The sequence below is a fragment of the Somniosus microcephalus genome, chromosome 4 (assembly GCF_052327205.1).
Source record: "Somniosus microcephalus isolate GS21.2 chromosome 4, FLI_Smic_1.0, whole genome shotgun sequence".
NCBI classification, from domain to species: domain Eukaryota; kingdom Metazoa; phylum Chordata; class Chondrichthyes; order Squaliformes; family Somniosidae; genus Somniosus; species Somniosus microcephalus.
The window spans coordinates 30739374-30756325 of NC_140990.1; the positions used below are offsets into that span (position 1 = coordinate 30739374).

A 16952-nucleotide genomic window follows, 5' to 3' on the forward strand; every position below is an offset into this window, starting at 1 on the left:
TTGGTTTTTATTGCTAGGGGGATGGAATATAAAAACAGGGAGGTATTGCTGCAGTTGTACAAGGTATTGGTGAGACCGATCCTGGAATACTGCATACAGTTTTGGTGTCCATACTTAAGAAAAGACATACTTGCTCTCAAGTCAGTACAAAGAAGGTTCACTCGGTTAATCCCGGGGATGAGGGGGTGGTCATATGAGGAGAGGTTGAGTAGATTGGGACTCTACTCATTGGAATTCAGAAGAATGAGAGGCGATCTTATTGAAACATATAAGATTGTGAAGGGGCTTGATCGGGTGGATGCGGTGAGGATGTTCCCAATGAAGGGTGAAACTAGAACTAGGGGGCATAATCTTAAAATAAGGGGCTGCTCTTTCAAAACTGAGATGAGGAGAAACTTCTTCACTCAGAGGGTGGTAGGTTTGTGGAATTTGCTGCCCCAGAAAGCTGTGGAAGCTACATCATTAAATAAATTTAAAACAGAAATAGATAGTTTCCTAGAGGTAAAGGGAATTAAGGGTTACGGGGAGCGGGCAGGAAATTGGACATGAGTCTAGGTTCGGAATGGTCATGGCCCTGTGGGTAGTGGAGTGGGCCCAGGGGCCGTGTAGCCTGGTTCTGCTCCTACTGTGTTCTAATTCTGTGTTAGATTTCAGGAGATTGTTTTAATCCTGTTCCTGGCTGGGGTGGAGATCGCCTTTACAGAAGGTAAGTACTGTAGAAAATATAGGGACAGAGTGATCTCCTGGAAGAATTTCAATCGCCTAGATGGGTCGGAGAGGAATTTCCCAGATTTGTTTCTCCCAAATTGGCCATGGGGTCTTTTATCTGGTTTTTCGCCTCTCCTGGGAGATCACATGGGTTCGGGTGGATGCAGAGTGATAGAAGATTTGAGGTTAGGATCAGATCAGCCATGATCTTATTGAATGGTGGAGCAGGCTCGAGGGGCCGATTGGCCTACTCCTGCTCCTATTTCTTATGTTTCTTATGGCCCATTCTCCGTGCAAAGGCTAGAGATGCATTGGAGGGTGAAAGATGCACTAGGTATTTTCTAGAGCAAGAGACGCTGCGACAGAGATTATCGTTAATTGAAGAGTTGAAGGTTGGGGAGAAGATCATTCATGAAAGTGAGGAGATTTTGGAGGCAGCTAGCAGCTTTTATCAAGAGCTATATACAAAAGAAGACATTTCCAATTTGGAGATGGAGAAGGTTACTGCTTTTATTGAAAAGGGTTTAAAGGAGGATGAGAGAAGCATGTCTGATAAAGAAGTAGGATTAGCAGAAATAAAAATAGCAATAAGTGGAATGAAGGGGCGGGGGGGAAAGCCCAGGGTCCAATGGACTAAGTGTAGAATTTTATGAGGAATTTTTTGAGATTTTAAGTCCATTGCTCTTAGAAGTTTTTAAGGAAATTAAAATTGAGGGAAGCCTGGCCCCATCTATGAGAAGAGGTATCATAAGCTTAGCTTATAAAAATAAAGAAGATAGATGGGATCTGAAGAGTTGGAGGCCCATCACAGTATTAAATGTGGATGATAAGATCTTGGCGAGGGTTATGGCAAATCGTTTGAAGGAGGTGTTACCGCAGATAGTTTGGCCCTCTCAGTCCTATGGCGCCATAGGCCGGGACATCGCAGACTCTGGTCTCAATCTGAGATGCGATAGAGCTCATGGAAGAGAGTAGGAGGGAGGGTTATGTATTAAAGATAGATCAAGAGAAAGCCTTTGATAGGGTCTCTCATGAGTTTTTATTGAAGGTTTTGGAAGCATTTGGGTTCAAGGAAAATTTTATTCAGTTGATAAGGATTTTTTATTCAAACATATTTAGCTGTGTTAAATGTAATGGTTTTTTATCTAAGTATTTTCTGATACAGAGATCAGTGAGACAGGGTTGTCCCCTGTCCCCACTGCTGTACACATTGGTAGCAGAACCATTAGGTTACATGATGCGAAAGAAACAAGGTGTAGTTGGGATTGTGGTACCCAGTTCTGGGCTGGTGTCGGTGATACACCAATATGCAGATGACACAACCTTAACATTGAGAAATGGAGAGTCAGTGAGGAATGCTATGGGGGTAGTGGAGGAATATTGTAGAGCTTCAGGTGCCAGAGTGAATTATAGTAAGTCCCAATGCCTGGTTGCAGGGAGGGGTAGGGGGAATGGTTGGGGGAATGTCCCTTTAAGGTGGTGGAGGTTTTGGAAGTTCTGGGGGTGCATATGGGGTGCAAGACAGACAGGGAAGAAGTGGATCGATTAAATTGGGAACCGAAGGTTATGAAAATTTAAAAGATTTTAGGAAGATGGGAAAGAAGGTGGTTGAAAGTGCAAGGAAGAGCGACAGTGGTTTCTGCTCTCCTACTATCTAAGCTATGGTACTTATAGACGGTAGAGGATATTCCTGAGTGGGCAGAAAAGTCCATCCAAGAGGCTTGTGTGAGGTTTTTATGGGAAGGGAAACCAGCCTTGGTGGCTTACAATACCATCATTGGACGGAGAAATCAGGGAGGACTCAATTTCCCAGATATTGATTTGAAGAAAAAATCCTTTAGAATCAAATGGGTGAAGAGATTTCTTCAGAAGTCAAATACAAGTTTTTGGAAGAGTTGTTTTGAGCATTTTTTAAAACGAAGTGGGATAGGAGGGCAGGGGATATTGTATATGGAATAAAATAATATGTTTTTGAAATTCGTAAACTTCTCCCTAGGTTTTATAAGGGGGTTGTAGAGACTTGGGCTCAATTTTTAAAAAGTGTGCAGTTTATGCCCAAGGGGGCTGAGGAATTTTAGAACAGCCCTTATTTTTGAGCAGGTGGGTCAACATCGAAGGAGAGGTTTTATTTAATCAAGCTTTTATAAAAGCTGGGATTATATCTGTGAAAGATGTATTATACGAGGTGATTCCAGGTTGGTTGCCGGAAGCGATAGTGAGGGACATGGTGTGGGAGGAGGATCAGGAGTTAGAAGGAAAAGCAATAGGAATCATGTATGAGAAGATTGTGAGGGCAATGCCACAGGATTGGATGGAAGAAATAAATGCGGAAATCTCCAAAGGAAGTAAAATGCGTCCTGCTTTTCCAAGCTTTGTACTGGAGAAAGGGGGAGAGTTGGTCCAATTTGACAACTTGTGGTAAACCACTGCTAACTCTGTACATGTCTGTGTGGTAAACCACTGTTATCTCTGTACAGGTCCGGGCATGTCTCCGCCCCTGGCTCCACCCCTAAGCCCGGGTATAAAGGTGCCTCACCACCCTTCCCCGGGGAGCTCTTAGGATGGATCCACTAGCAGAGGCATGCTCCAGTTCTTAGTCAATAAAAGCCTACTTCGTATAAGTTCAACTCATAGGCCTAGAAATTGGGCATAGCCCTGCCAGCATGTTTGTGCCGAAAATTTTGCGCCCGCCGCGGAGCCAGTTGTGCCCGCCCCATATTCACTTTCAGCGCCCCAAAGCGGAACCGGGCGCTGGTACAGGGTGTGTCCGCCCCGCTTGGGGCGCTGAAAGTGAATTTCAGCGCTCCCGGTCCCGCTACGCCACCCGATGCGGTGCGGCAGGCTGCTGTACTGCAGGCCTCCCCCTTCTCTTAAGGGGGAGGTGCCTGCAACGGCCGGAGCCCCGATTGCAAGTGCCGGCAAAAGAGCCCGGCACAACGGAGAAGTGCCGGGCTCCACGGAAACCAGCCGGCAATGCCGCGGGGGGGGGGTGGAGGAGGCCGGGGAAGGAGGTGCGGGCAGGCGGCCGCCGAAAAAGCGGCCGCCCCGCACCTCCACCTTAACTTGCGCCGCTAAGGCTGCAGTAAGGACCCGGTCTCCCGATGTTGTTAGTGCCCACCACGGAAGAGGCGGCCGCTACTGAAGATGGGGATCGGCGTGGTTTCGGGCGGTAGCGGGGCACTGCGCACACCGATGACGTCATCGGTGCCGGCGCAGCGCTACCGGCTAACGCCGATGTTAGGGCCCACCTAATTTCGGGCGCGACGCAACTTCCGGCGCAACCCACTCTTTCGCCCCTAATTGGGCGCAAACGCAACTGAATTTCTAGGCCATAGTCTTTGGTGTTGTTGATAGTGCATCAATTTTATTGACTAAATTTTCGACATGGAGCAAATCTTGAAGCCGGAACGTTTAGACCTGGATCCTCAAGCAGCAGATGCAGCCAATAACTTTGAACACTGGCTGAGCTGTTTCGAAGCCTTCCTGGAGGCCTCCAGCACTACCGTCACTACAGATGACGTGAAACGGCTTTTCTTGAACTCACGGGTGAGCCACCGAGTCTACTCGATCATCCGAGACGCCACAACTTACGCGGCCACCATCGCGACGCTAAAGGAACAATACGTGAGGCCTGTTAACGAGGTCTACGCCAGACACCTCCTGGCTACCCAAAAACAGCGCCCCGGGGAATCGGGCGCCGAATATTTACTGGCACTGAGAGTCCTCGGCCGGGCCTGTAATTGCAAAGCGGTGATGGCCAAGGAATGCACGGAAGACCTGATCCGAGATGCCTACGTAGCCGGCATCAGGTCCAACTATACTCGGCAGAGGCTGCTGGAACAGAGGGGGCTCGACCTGCAGAAGACGGTGGCCCTCGCTAACTCGTTAGACGTGGCCCTCCAGAACATGGACGCCTACCCCCCTGACCGGATGGCCACGTGGATGTCACGGGAGCAGCCATCTTGGGACCCGGTAAGGCCACAAGCCGCCAGCAGCCCAACTACAGCTGCAATGACCAGAGGCCAGAAATGCTACTTCTGCGGCCAGGCCAAGCACCCCAGACAGCAATGCCCAGCAAAGGACGCGACCTGCTCCAAATGCGGCAAGAAAGGCCACTACGCGACAGTGTGCAGGGCAAAATCGACCCCCAATTCCAGCAGCGCCACATGTGAACCGTGCAGGCCGCCATTTTGGACCCCACCAACCACGTGTGAGCCGTGCGGGCCGCCATTTTGGGCACCACCAGCCGCGGGGGAGCCGCCATCTTGGACACCATTTCGGGACCAGGCCCCCGGCGCGGGCGAATACTACAGCGACCCACCAACCTCGACGATGGCCTCCATCACCCTGGACCAATCTAGGCCCCATCAACTAGCCAGGTCCATGATGAACGTAAAGGTAAATGGCCATGCCACGAATTGCCTTTTTGACTGCGGAAGCACGGAGAGCTTCATCCACCCCGACACGGTGCGATGCTACTCCCTATCGGTTATGCCTACACGCCATCAGGTCTTTATGGCCTCAAAGTCCCATACGCCGGACGTCGGCGGCTACTGTGTAGCGACTCTGACAGTGAACGGCGTGGAGTACAGAGATTTTAAATTCCTCGTCCTGCCACAGCTCTGCGCTCCCGTACTGCTAGGATTAGACTTCCAGTGCCATCTGGAGAGCGTCACGATGGCATATGGCGGGCCCCTGCCCCCACTTACAGTCTGCAGCCGGCAGAATTTAAACACGGCGCCGCGCAAAGTATGCAGCCTGTCCACCCTGAAGGTCAAACCCCCCCCGTTATTCGCTAACCTCGCCAAAGACTGCAAGCCAATTGCTACTAAAAGCAGGCGGTACAGTGCCGGGGATAGGAGCTTTATTAAATCAGAAGTAGAAAGACTCCTGAGGGAAGGGATTATCGAGGGCAGCACCAGCCCATGGCGAGCCCAAGTGGTGGTAGTGAAGACCGGCGAAAAACAGTGCCTGGTTATTGATTACAGCCAGACGATCAATCAATACACGCAATTAGATGCATACCCACTTCCCCGCATATCTGACATGGTCAACCAGATAGCACCATACCGGGTATTCTCGACGATTGATCTGAAGTCGGCATACCACCAGCTCCCCATCAGGCCTGAGGACCGCCAGTACACGGCCTTCGAGGCTGACGGTCGCCTCTACCACTTCCTCCGAGTCCCCTTCGGCGTCACCAACGGGGTCTCGGTCTTCCAAAGGGAGATGGACCGGATGGTTGACCAGAACGCGCTGCAGGCCAGCTTCCCCTATCTAGACAATGTCACCATCTGCGGCCATGACCGGCATGACCACGACGCCAACCTAGAAAAATTCCTCCGTACGGCCCAACGGCTGAATCTGACATACAACAGAGAAAAATGTATGTTCCGCACCACGCGCCTCGCTATTCTTGGCTGCGTGGTGGAAAACGGAGTCATCGGCCCCGACCCCGACCGAATGCGCCCCCTCCTGGAACTACCCCTCCCCCACTGCCTAAAAGCCCTGAAGAGATGCCTAGGGCTCTTCTCTTACTACGCCCAGTGGGTGCCCAACTATGCGGACAAAGCCCGGCCCCTCATCAAGTCAACCTCCTTCCCCCTGACAGCAGAGGCCCGTGCAGCCTTCACCCTCATAAAAGAGGACATTGCGAAGGCCACAATGCACGCAGTGGATGGTCCATCCCTTTCCAAGTGGAGAGCGATGCATCCGACTTCGCCCTAGCCGCAACCCTTAACCAGGCGGGGAGACCCGTGGCCTTCTTTTCACGGACCCTCCAGGGCCCCGAAATTCGACACTCCTCAGTCGAGAAGGAGGCCCAGGCGATAGTGGAGGCTGTACGGCACTGGAGGCATTACCTGGCCGGTAAACGTTTCACCCTGCTCACTGACCAACGGTCAGTAGCATTTATGTTTAACAACAGACAAAGGGGGAAAATCAAAAATGATAAGATATTGCGGTGGAGGATCAAGTTATCCACCTACAACTACGATATCTTATACCGGCCCGGGAAACTTAATGAGCCCCCAGATGCCCTATCCCGTGGGACATGTGCCAACGCACAAGTCGATAGGCTACGGACCCTCCACAATGATCTCTGCCACCCGGGGGTCACCAGGTTCTTCCATTTTATTAAAGCTCGCAACCTGCCTTACTCCATCGAGGAGGTCAGGACCATGACCAGGAACTGCCAGGTCTGCGCCGAATGCAAACCGCATTTTTATAGGCCAGACAGGGCACATCTGATTAAAGCCACCCGCCCTTTCGAACATCTCAGCGTCGATTTCAAGGGGCCGCTTCCCTCCTCTGACCGCAACACGTACTTCTTCAATATTATTGACGAGTACTCCCGTTTCCCCTTCGCCATCCCCTGCCCGGACATGACCAGCGCCACAGTCATCAGGTGCCTCAACGACCTGTTCGCCATATTTGGCTTCCCCAATTACATCCACAGCGACAGGGGCTCGTCGTTCATGAGCGACGAGCTGCGCCAGTACCTGCTCGAGAAGGGCATAGCCACGAGCAGGACTACCAGCTACAACCCCCGGGGTAACGGACAGGTAGAGAGGGAGAACGCAACGGTGTGGAAGACTGCCATGCTCGCCCTAAAATCCAAGGGCCTCCCAATCTCCCGCTGGCAAGATGTCCTCCCCGATGCGCTCCACTCCATACGATCACTGCTCTGTACTGCCACAAACGCCACCCCTCACGAGAAGATGTTCGTCTTCCCCAGGAAATCCACCTCGGGGACATCACTACCGCCATGGCTGACGTCTCCGGGACCCGTCCTGCTCAGGAAACACGTGAGGAGCCATAAGACGGACCCCCTGGTCGAAAAGGTTCACCTCCTCCACGCCAACCCACAGTACGCCTACGTGGCATATCCTGACGGGCGGGAGGACACAGTCTCAATTCGAGACCTCGCACTCTCAGGTACCACCCGAAACACCATCGATCACCATCCACTACCTCCACCCACCACCACAACGCACCACCGGGGTGTCTACCACGAACTGACGACATGCCGGTGCCATCCCTACCCCGAGAGGACGACACGCCAGTGCTCCGTCCCACGCGAGAAGCGGCCGCGGGCAAAGAACCGCCGCAACCGGCACCACGAAGATCATTACAGCAGACAAGACCCCCGGAGAGACTTTCGTATACGAACTTTTGAAACAATTCACCCCGCCGGACTCTTTTTTTTAAACGAGGGGTGAATGTGGTAAACCACTGCTAACTCTGTACATGTCTGTGTGGTAAACCACTGTTAACTCTGTACAGGTCCGGGCATGTCTCCGCCCCTGGCTCCACCCCTAAGCCCGGGTATAAAGGTGACTCACCACCCTTCCCCCGGGAGCTCTTAGGATGGATCCACTAGCAGAGGCATGCTCCAGTTCTTAGTCAATAAAAGCCTACTTCGTATAAGTTCAACTCGTAGTCTTTGGTGTTGTTGATAGTGCATCACAACTGTAATACTCGAGATTTCTATGAGGTATTCAGAGAATGGAGATTCAAGACACCTGCTGGTCAGGAGTTTTGGCAGAGTATATACCCACAGCTGGACTTCAACAGGATTTGGAAGGGAGTGTGGGCGAATTTTAAATGCCCAGAATGGATTGAACTGGATTTCAAATTGGCTCATAACCGGATTTTTACCATGACGGTCTTGTGCAAGATTGGATGAGTGGAGGCGGCAACTTGCCCAATGTGTGGGACACAGGATGAGACTCTGTCCCATTTACTGGTGTTATGTCCGCAGTTAAATGACTTTAAGTACTATGTTCGACAGTTGTGTGAAGCTTTTTTGCTGGGTGGGGACCGAACAGCGAGAATGGGAATCCCGTGGGACTCAATTTTGAGATGGGGATTGCAGGAGAGTCTGCCAGAGTCTAGCGGAGTGGCAATTAATTTAATGTTCAGTTTGGCTAGATTCATGATTGTGCAAAGAAGGAATGCTCTGTTTTTTAAGGGGAGGAGAATCAATCTAAGAGTATTTTAAATATAAGCTAAAAGATCATTAGAAGGCTCTGTGGATGTTTTATTCAGAAAGGAATTTAAGGACAGTATTTTACAACCAATTTTTAAAGTACAATCGGTTAATATATGTTACAGGTGACAAATTAAACTTCAGGTTTTGATGTTAAAATGTGGTGGCGGAATGGCTGTGCAGGGCGGTGGAATTGATTTGTATCATACAATGTAATGATCACGATGTTGTAAATGTTCTTAATGTTCAATAAAGTATAATAAAAAAAAAGTGGGTAACACTCTCAGCCTCTGAGTCAGAAAGTTGTGGGTTCTAGTCCCACTCCAGGGACTTGAGCACATAAAATTAGGCTGACACTCCAGTGCAGCGCTGAGGGAGTGCTGCACTGTCTGAGGTGCTGTCTTTCTGATGAGATTTTAAACCGAGGCCCCGTCTGCTCTCTCAGGTGGATGTAAAAGATCCCATGGCACTATTTTGAAGAAGAGTAGGGGAGTTATCCCCGGTGTCCTGGCCAATATTTATCCCTCAACCAACATAACAAAAACATTGCTGTTTGTGGGAGCTTGCTGTGCGCAAATTGGCTGCCGTGTTTCCCACATTACAACAGTGATTACACTCCAAAAGTACTTCATTGGCTGTAAAGAGCTTTGAGATGTCTGGTGGTCGTGAAAGGTGCTATATAAATGCAAGTCTTTCTTTCATATATCCTTTTTCAATTTCCCTGCACTCTCTGTATTCTCCTGGTTTTTGACTATTCTGTACCTGACATTTGTCGTAAACCTCCGTTTTCTGTTTTATTCTAACCTCGATATCCTTTGTCATCCAGGGAGCTCGAGCTTTGGACGCCCCATCTTTCCTCCTTATGGGAATATGCTTGGTTTGTACCCGGTGTCAAATTTTGTTTTATAACGTGAAGCGCGTTGGGACATTTTACTGCATTAAAGTTGTTGTTATTGTCTGAAACTAACAAATTCCACAGAGGAAAAATAACAGTATTTTTACTCCCAAATATTAAATATTTTGTTCCACGAGGTTTATCTGCTTTTATTCATGAATTTTAAAAGCCTATAGTAAAACCTGAGCCAGTGTGTTGTGAGACAAAGAGCCTTGTGTCCAATAAGGGGAACAAAGGCCCACAGCCTCCCCTGGCCCCGGGCCCTGAACAAAGGACTGGAGATCAGACAATCAGCCGGCGCTAGTCCCGCCCCTCAGGCTCCCCGATTGGTTGGAGGACCCGCCGCCGGCTCGCACCTGCAGCCCCGCCCCGCTCGCTCCCTATTGGTCGAAAGCTTCCGTCAATCAGGCCGTGGCCCCGGGTCACACGTGTCCAGGAGGCGATGACGTCACTGAGGCCGCGGGCCTCGGTCACGTGTCGCTGAGGCAGTCTGACCTGTTCCGCGAGGCTGAATCTGCTCCGTTCGCTTCTCGGACCCTTGGACTCCCAGGTTTGTGTTTACCGTCATTTATTTTCTTGTTTCTCTCCGCTCGTCCGACTAGCTGAAAAAACTCGCTTTCCACCGGTAATTCCGACTCTTCAACCGTTACCCAGAGTGTAGCCCCTGAGCATGCGCACTAGCAGCTGGTTCTGGGACTCTGCCCCTGAGCATGCGCACTAGCAGCTGGTCCTGGGACTGCTGAGTTTTTCCAGCGTTTTCTGTTCTTATTTTGGATTTCCAGCATCCGCAGTATTTTGCTATCGAGAGAGCTCAGGGAGCGGGTTAATAAACCCCGGGGGGGACGCGGGCTGCACACACCCCGAGTGCGGCCCCAGGCCCCATTATTAAAACACTCAACATTATCCGCATCACAAACACCCGGGTTGGGCCTCAGGCCCCGAACAAGAGCCTCCGGGCCGGGCGTTTGCCCCGAGCGGGGCGGCAGCTACGGGGCTTTCTCTCGGTGACAGGCCCGGGGTAACGGCCGCCATCTTGAGAGGCTCAGGGGGCAGCAGGGTGCATGCGTGGCCCCCTTGGCCAGGAACCAGGAGAGACTTTTGTCAATTTCTATCCTGGACTCACAGTGATGGCTTTTGTAAACTCCTTTTACAGGCTGTGAGAAGGGCAGCATTTACACACTACAAAATCACACTAACAACTTACCTTTATATAGCACCTTTAAAATATCACAGTAGCGCAGTCAGACAATAATTGGCACACATATTTTGTTTGTGGTCCAGTGCACTGACACAAAGTTCCTTCACAACTAACAATTTTATTGCGGTTGCTGTGAAGGCTGTGCTCACTCTGCTCGTACACCTGGTCTCCAAAGGAGGCAAAACAGGACTAATGCTGCCGAGCTCTGCTCTCCATGGCTGAAGGGTCTGTAACCCTGTCAGGGGCGCCCATGCCACAGGACTCAATATCCATCCCCTCCACTACTGGTGCACTGTGTCTGCAGTATGTACAGTCTACAAGATGACCACAGTCAGACCTTGTGGAGTCAAGGGCCAGGCAGCAGAATGGATGGAAAGATCGCAACAAACTTCCCTTAACTCCAACCCTCTGATTTATGTTTTGTAGCCATCTTTCCATCCATTCTGCCGCCTGGCCCTTCACTCCACACGGCCTGACCTTGGTCATCTTGTAGATCTTACATACTGTTTATGGATAGCAAGCTGGTTACAAAACAGGAAACAGAGAGTAGGGGTTGGGAGTAGCTACTCAGACTGGCAAAAGGTGGGAAGTGGTGTTCCACAGGGATCGGTGCTGGGACCACTGTTATTCATAAACGATTTGGACTCGGGAATCAGAAGTACAATTTCAAAGTTTGTCAATAACACCAAATTGGGAGGTAGAGTTAATACTGAGGAAGACAAAATGCAAGAGGACATTAATAAATTTCAGAATGGGCGCGTAATTGGCAAATGAATGTCACTATAGATCAGTGTGAGGTGGTGTGTTTTGGTGGGAAGAATAAGGAGGCCACACACTACTTGGACAAGGGGGAGAAATTGGGTTGCTTTGCGCCTCCCGCGATATTCAGCGGGAGGTTAGCGGCGGCGGTAGCCGGTAGTACCCCGCGGCACTGCACCGCCGGCAATGACGTCATCGCCATGCGCAGCACCCCGGCTGCAACCTTGGGTTGTGACCCCTGACCTGTCGCCAGACGATATGTCCAACAGGGTCAGGGGTCGATCCTGCAGCCATGGCGGTGCCACTTAAAGGGCAGGTGTCGGGCGGCAACTTTTTATTTTGGCAGACTGCCAGCTCCTGCCCCCTTCCCCTTCTTTGGGGTGTCGGCCGCGATCGCTCAGCCCGGCGCTCCTCTTGATCCGACGCCCCGCTCCCCGGTGGTCCAGCAGGGCCCCGGTGTGCGCAGTGCTAGGCCCCTCCCCTTTAATCAGGGAGGGAGGTCTGCTATGGCGTGGTGCTATGTGCCGACGGGCGTAGCGCTGTTGCACGAAGTGCCGCGAAATTTACTGGTAGCGCCGCAAGAGGGAGGGGAGCACTTCCAGTAGCACCCCGCCTCCTGCCTGGGGCACTACCACTGAATTTAATGCGCAGGGCGCTAGCTTTTTCGGGGCGCTAAAATTAGCCCTGGCGACGCTAGCGACTCAAAGGGGGCGCCACCGAATTTTCCCCCCAAAGAGTCTAAATGGGCTGGAGGAGCGGAAGGATCCAGGGATACAGATACACAAATCACTAAAAGTAGCAACACAGGTTAATAAGGCCATTTTATTAAAAAAAAGCACTGGGGTACATTCCTAAAGGAGCCTTCCATTCCGTGCCTAGGAGCTCTGAACCAGGGCAGAGAGCGGCTGGGACACGTTTCTCATACGCCTCGAGATTAACCCACACGGAGCCTTTGCTGTCAGTGAAGAGAGACGAGAAAGACCAAAGTGCTGTTTGTCCCTCTCAGTGTGGCCCTGAAGGACTGTGTCCAGGCAGAAGTTCTGTTCCCGCCATACGATCCTCCCCCAGATTGTCCTTACTGAGTTCCAACCAGGAGATGCTAAACACTCAGGTGGGAAAGACAAAAATCTACAACAATGTGTTTAAAACAAAGCTGGTTTATTTGACATCTATCCAGAATATTAAACTCCAGCCCAGTTATAGGGGTTATTAACATCAGCAGAAACAAACCCCAACTGTCACAATGGACATGGTTCAGTCCTGGATGTGATTAGCAGCAGCAATAACAGCAGAATCCAACCCCTGCAGTCACTTGTGAACTCACTGGTGTTTCAGCAGGGTGGATGACTGAGTGAATCCCTTCCCACATGTGGAGCAGGTGAATGGCCTCTTTGCAGTATGGGTGCGCTGGTGTACAGTGAGCTCAGATGATCGCTTGACCCCAGTCCCGCAGTGAGAGCACCTGAACGGTCTCTCGTCAGTGTGAACACGTTGATGGCACGTCAGTTCCCCGGAACTTTTATAGCACTTCCCACAGTCTGGGCATTTAAAAGGTCTCTCATCAGTGTGAGCGCGCTGATGATTCAGCAGGTTGGAACTGAGTGAATCCTTTCCCACACTCGGAGCAGGTGAACGGCCTCTCCCCAGTGTGAGAATGAAGTAGTTGACTTGGAGACTACGGTCCTGAATTTAAATAAAGGAAACTATGATGGTCTGAGGCGCGAGTTGGGTAGGATTGATTGGGGAATGTCACTCAAAGGGTTGACGGTGGATAGGCAATGGCAAACATTCAAAGACCGAATGGATGAACTACAGAATTTGTTCATCCCAGTTGGCATAAAAGTAAAACAAAAAAGGTGATTCAACCGTGGTTAACAATGGAAATTAGGGATAGCATAAGATCCAAGGAGAGGACATATAAATTGGCCAAAAACAGTAAACCTGAGGATTGGGAGCAGTTTAGGATTCAACAAAGGAGGACAAAGGGATTAATTAAGAAGGGGAAAATAGAATATGAGCGTAAGCTTGCAAGGAACATAAAAACTGACTAAAAGCTTTTATAGATATGTGAAGAGAAAAAGATTGGTGAAGTCAAGCATAGGTCCCTTGCAGTCAGAATCAGGGGAATTTATAATAGGGAACAAAGAAATGGCAGGCCAATTAAATACTTATTTTCGTTCTATCTTCACAATGGAGGACACAAATAACCTCCCAGAAATGTCGGGGAACATAGGGTGTGATGAAAGGGAGGAACTGAAAGAAATCAGTATTTGTAGGGAAATGGTGTTTGGTAAATTGATCGGATTGAAGGCCGATAAATCCCCAGAGCCTGATAATCTACATCCTAGGGTACTTAAGGAAGTGGCCCTAGAAATAGTAGATGCATTGCTGATTATCTTCCAACATTCAATGGAATCTGGAACAGTACCCATGGATTGGAGGGTAGCTAATGTTACCCCACTATTCACAAAAGGTGGTAGAGAGAAAACGGGGAATTACAGACCGGTAAGCCTGACATCGGTAGTGGGGAAAATGCTAGAGTCCATTATAAAAGATGTAATAGCAGAGCACTTGGAAAACAGTGACAGGATCGGACAAAGTCCACATGGATTTACAAAAGGTAAATCGTGCTTGGCTAATCTACTGGAATTTTTTGAGGATGTAACTGGTAAAATAGATAAGGGAGAACCAGTGGATGTGGTGTATTTGGACTTTCAGAAGGCTTTCGATAAGGTCCCGCATAAGAGATTAGCGTGTAAAGTTATGGCACATGGGATTGGGGGCAAGGTATTCACTTGGATAGAGAACTAGTTGGCAGACAGAAAGCAAAGAGTTGGAATAAACGGGTCTTTTTCCGAGTGGCAGGCAGTGACTAGTGGGGTCAGTCCTTGGACCCCAGCTATTCACAATATATATATTAATGATCTAGACAAGGGAACTAGATGTAATATCTCTAAGTTTGCAGATGAGACAAAGCTGGGTGGGCGTGTGTGCTGTGTGGAGGATGCCGAGAAACTCCAGGATGATTTGGACAGGTTGGGTGATTGGGCAGAAGCATGGCAGATGCAACATAACGTGGATAAATGTGAGGTTATCCACTTTGGTATCAAAGACAGGAAGGCAGATTATTATCTGAATGGCAATAGATTGGGAGAAGGGGAAGTGCAACGAGACCTGGGTGTCCTTGTGCACCAGTCGCTGAAGGTAAGCATGCAGGTGCAGCAGGCGGTTAAGAAAGCAAATGGTATGTTGGCCTTCATAGCGAGAGGGTTTGGGTACAAGAACAAGGATGTCTTGCTGCAGTTGAACAGGGCCTTGGTGAGACCACACCTTGAGTATTGTGTGCAGTTTTGGTCGCCTTATCTGAGGAAGGATGTTCTTGCCATGGAGGGAGTCCAGCGAAGATTCACCAGACTGATACCTGGGATGGCAGGAATGATGTATGAGGAGAGATTGGGTCGATTGGGCTTGTACTCGCTGGAGTTTAGAAGAATGAGAGGGGATCTCATTGAAACTTATAAAATTCTGGCAGGACTGGACAGACTAGATGCAGGGAGGATGTTCCCGATGGTCGGGGAATCCAGGACCAGGGGTCACAGTCTAAGGATAAGGGGTCGGCCTTTTAGGACAGAAATGAGGAGGAATTTCTTCACCCAGAGAGTGGTGAACCTGCGGAAGTCTCTACCACAGAAGGCAGTAGAGGCCAATTCATTAAATATATTCAAGAAGGAGTTGGATATATTTCTTAAGGCTAAAGGGATCAAGGGGTATGGGGAGAAAGCAGGGACCGGGTACTGAACTTGGATGATCAGCCATGATCGCATTGAATGGCGGAGCAGGCTAGAGGGGCCGAATGGCCTACTCCTGCTCCTATCTTCTATGTTTCTATGTTAGTAGTGGTGAACGGTTGTTTCTCGGACTGGAGGAAGGTACACAATGGTGTGTACTAGGACCACTCCTTGATATATATTAATGACTTAGACTTGGGTGTACAGGGCACAATTTCAACATTTTCAGTTGACACAAAACTTGGAAGTATAGTTAACAGTGAGGAGGATAGTGATAGACTTCAAGAGGACATGGACAGGCTGGTGGAATGGGCGGACACGTGGCAGATGAAATTTAACACAGAAAAGTGCGAAGTGACACATTTTGGTAGGAAGAACGAGCAGAGGCAATATAAACTAAAGGGTACAATTCTAAAGTGGGTGCATGAACAGAGAGACCTGGGGGTATGTGTGCACAAATCGTTGAAGGTGGCAGGGCAGGTTAGAAAGCGGTTAAAAAAGCATACGGGATCCTGGGCTTTATAAATAGAGGCATAGAGTCCAAAAGCAAGGAAGTTATGATGAACCTTTATAAAACACTGGTTCAGCCTCAACTGGGGTATTGTTTCCAATTCGGGGCACCGCACTTTAGGAAGGATGTGAAGGCCTTTGAGATGGTGCAGAAAAGATTGACAAGAATGGTTCCAGTGATAAGGGATGAGGGACTTCAGTTACGTGGATAGACTGGAGAAGCTGGGGTTGTTCTCCTTAGAGCAGAGAAGGTTGAGAGATTTGATAGAGGTGTTCAAAATCCTGAGGGTTCTGGACAGAGTAGATAGAGAGAAACTGTTCCCATTGGTGGAAGGGTCGAGAACCAGAGGACACAGATTTAAAGTGATTGGCAGAAGAACCAAAGGCGACATGGGGGAAAACTTTTTTACGCAGCGAATGGTTAGGATCTGGAATGCACTGCCTGAAAGGGTGGTGGAGGCAGATTCAATCACGGTGTTAAAAAGGGAATTGGATAAGTATCTGAAGGAAAGAAATTTGCAGGGTTACGGGGAAAGAGCGGGGAGTGGGACTCGCTGAAGTGGTCTTGCAGAGAGCCGGCACGGGCTTGACGGGCCGAATGGCCTCCTTCTGTGCTGTAACCATTCTATGATTCTATAAAATATTAGAAAGTTTGTGCCACAGAAGCACGAGGTTTATCTGCTTTTATTCATTAATTTAAAAAGTCTCTATTAAAACCTGAGCCAGTGTGTTGTGAGACAAAAAGCCTTGTGTCCAATAAGGGGAATAAAGGCCCACAGCCTCCCCTGGCCCCGGGCCCTGAACAAGGGACTGGAGAAACTCGCTGCCCTGCGGATCAGACAATCAGCCGGCGCTAGTCCCGCTCCTCGGGCTCTCCGACTGGTTGGAGGACCCGCCGCCGGCTCACTCCGCCAGCCCCGCCCCGCCCCGCTCGCTCCCTATTGGTCGGAAGCTCCCGTCAATCAGGCCGCAGGCTCGGGTCACGTGTCCCCGAGGAGATCACGTGCTCCGTCCAACTGATGCCGCTCGGTCCGGGGCCTCACGGACTCTGAGGTTTTTCTATTTCTCTTTATTCTCTCCCGATCCACCCCTCCCCCCCCCCCC

The 16952-nt window shown here is 50.0% G+C and overlaps 1 pseudogene; it reads right to left on the reverse strand.

Moving 5' to 3' along the window:
- LOC147118536 (uncharacterized) overlaps nucleotides 1-16952 on the reverse strand; it is an 81614-nt pseudogene that overhangs the window by 26500 nt on the left and 38162 nt on the right.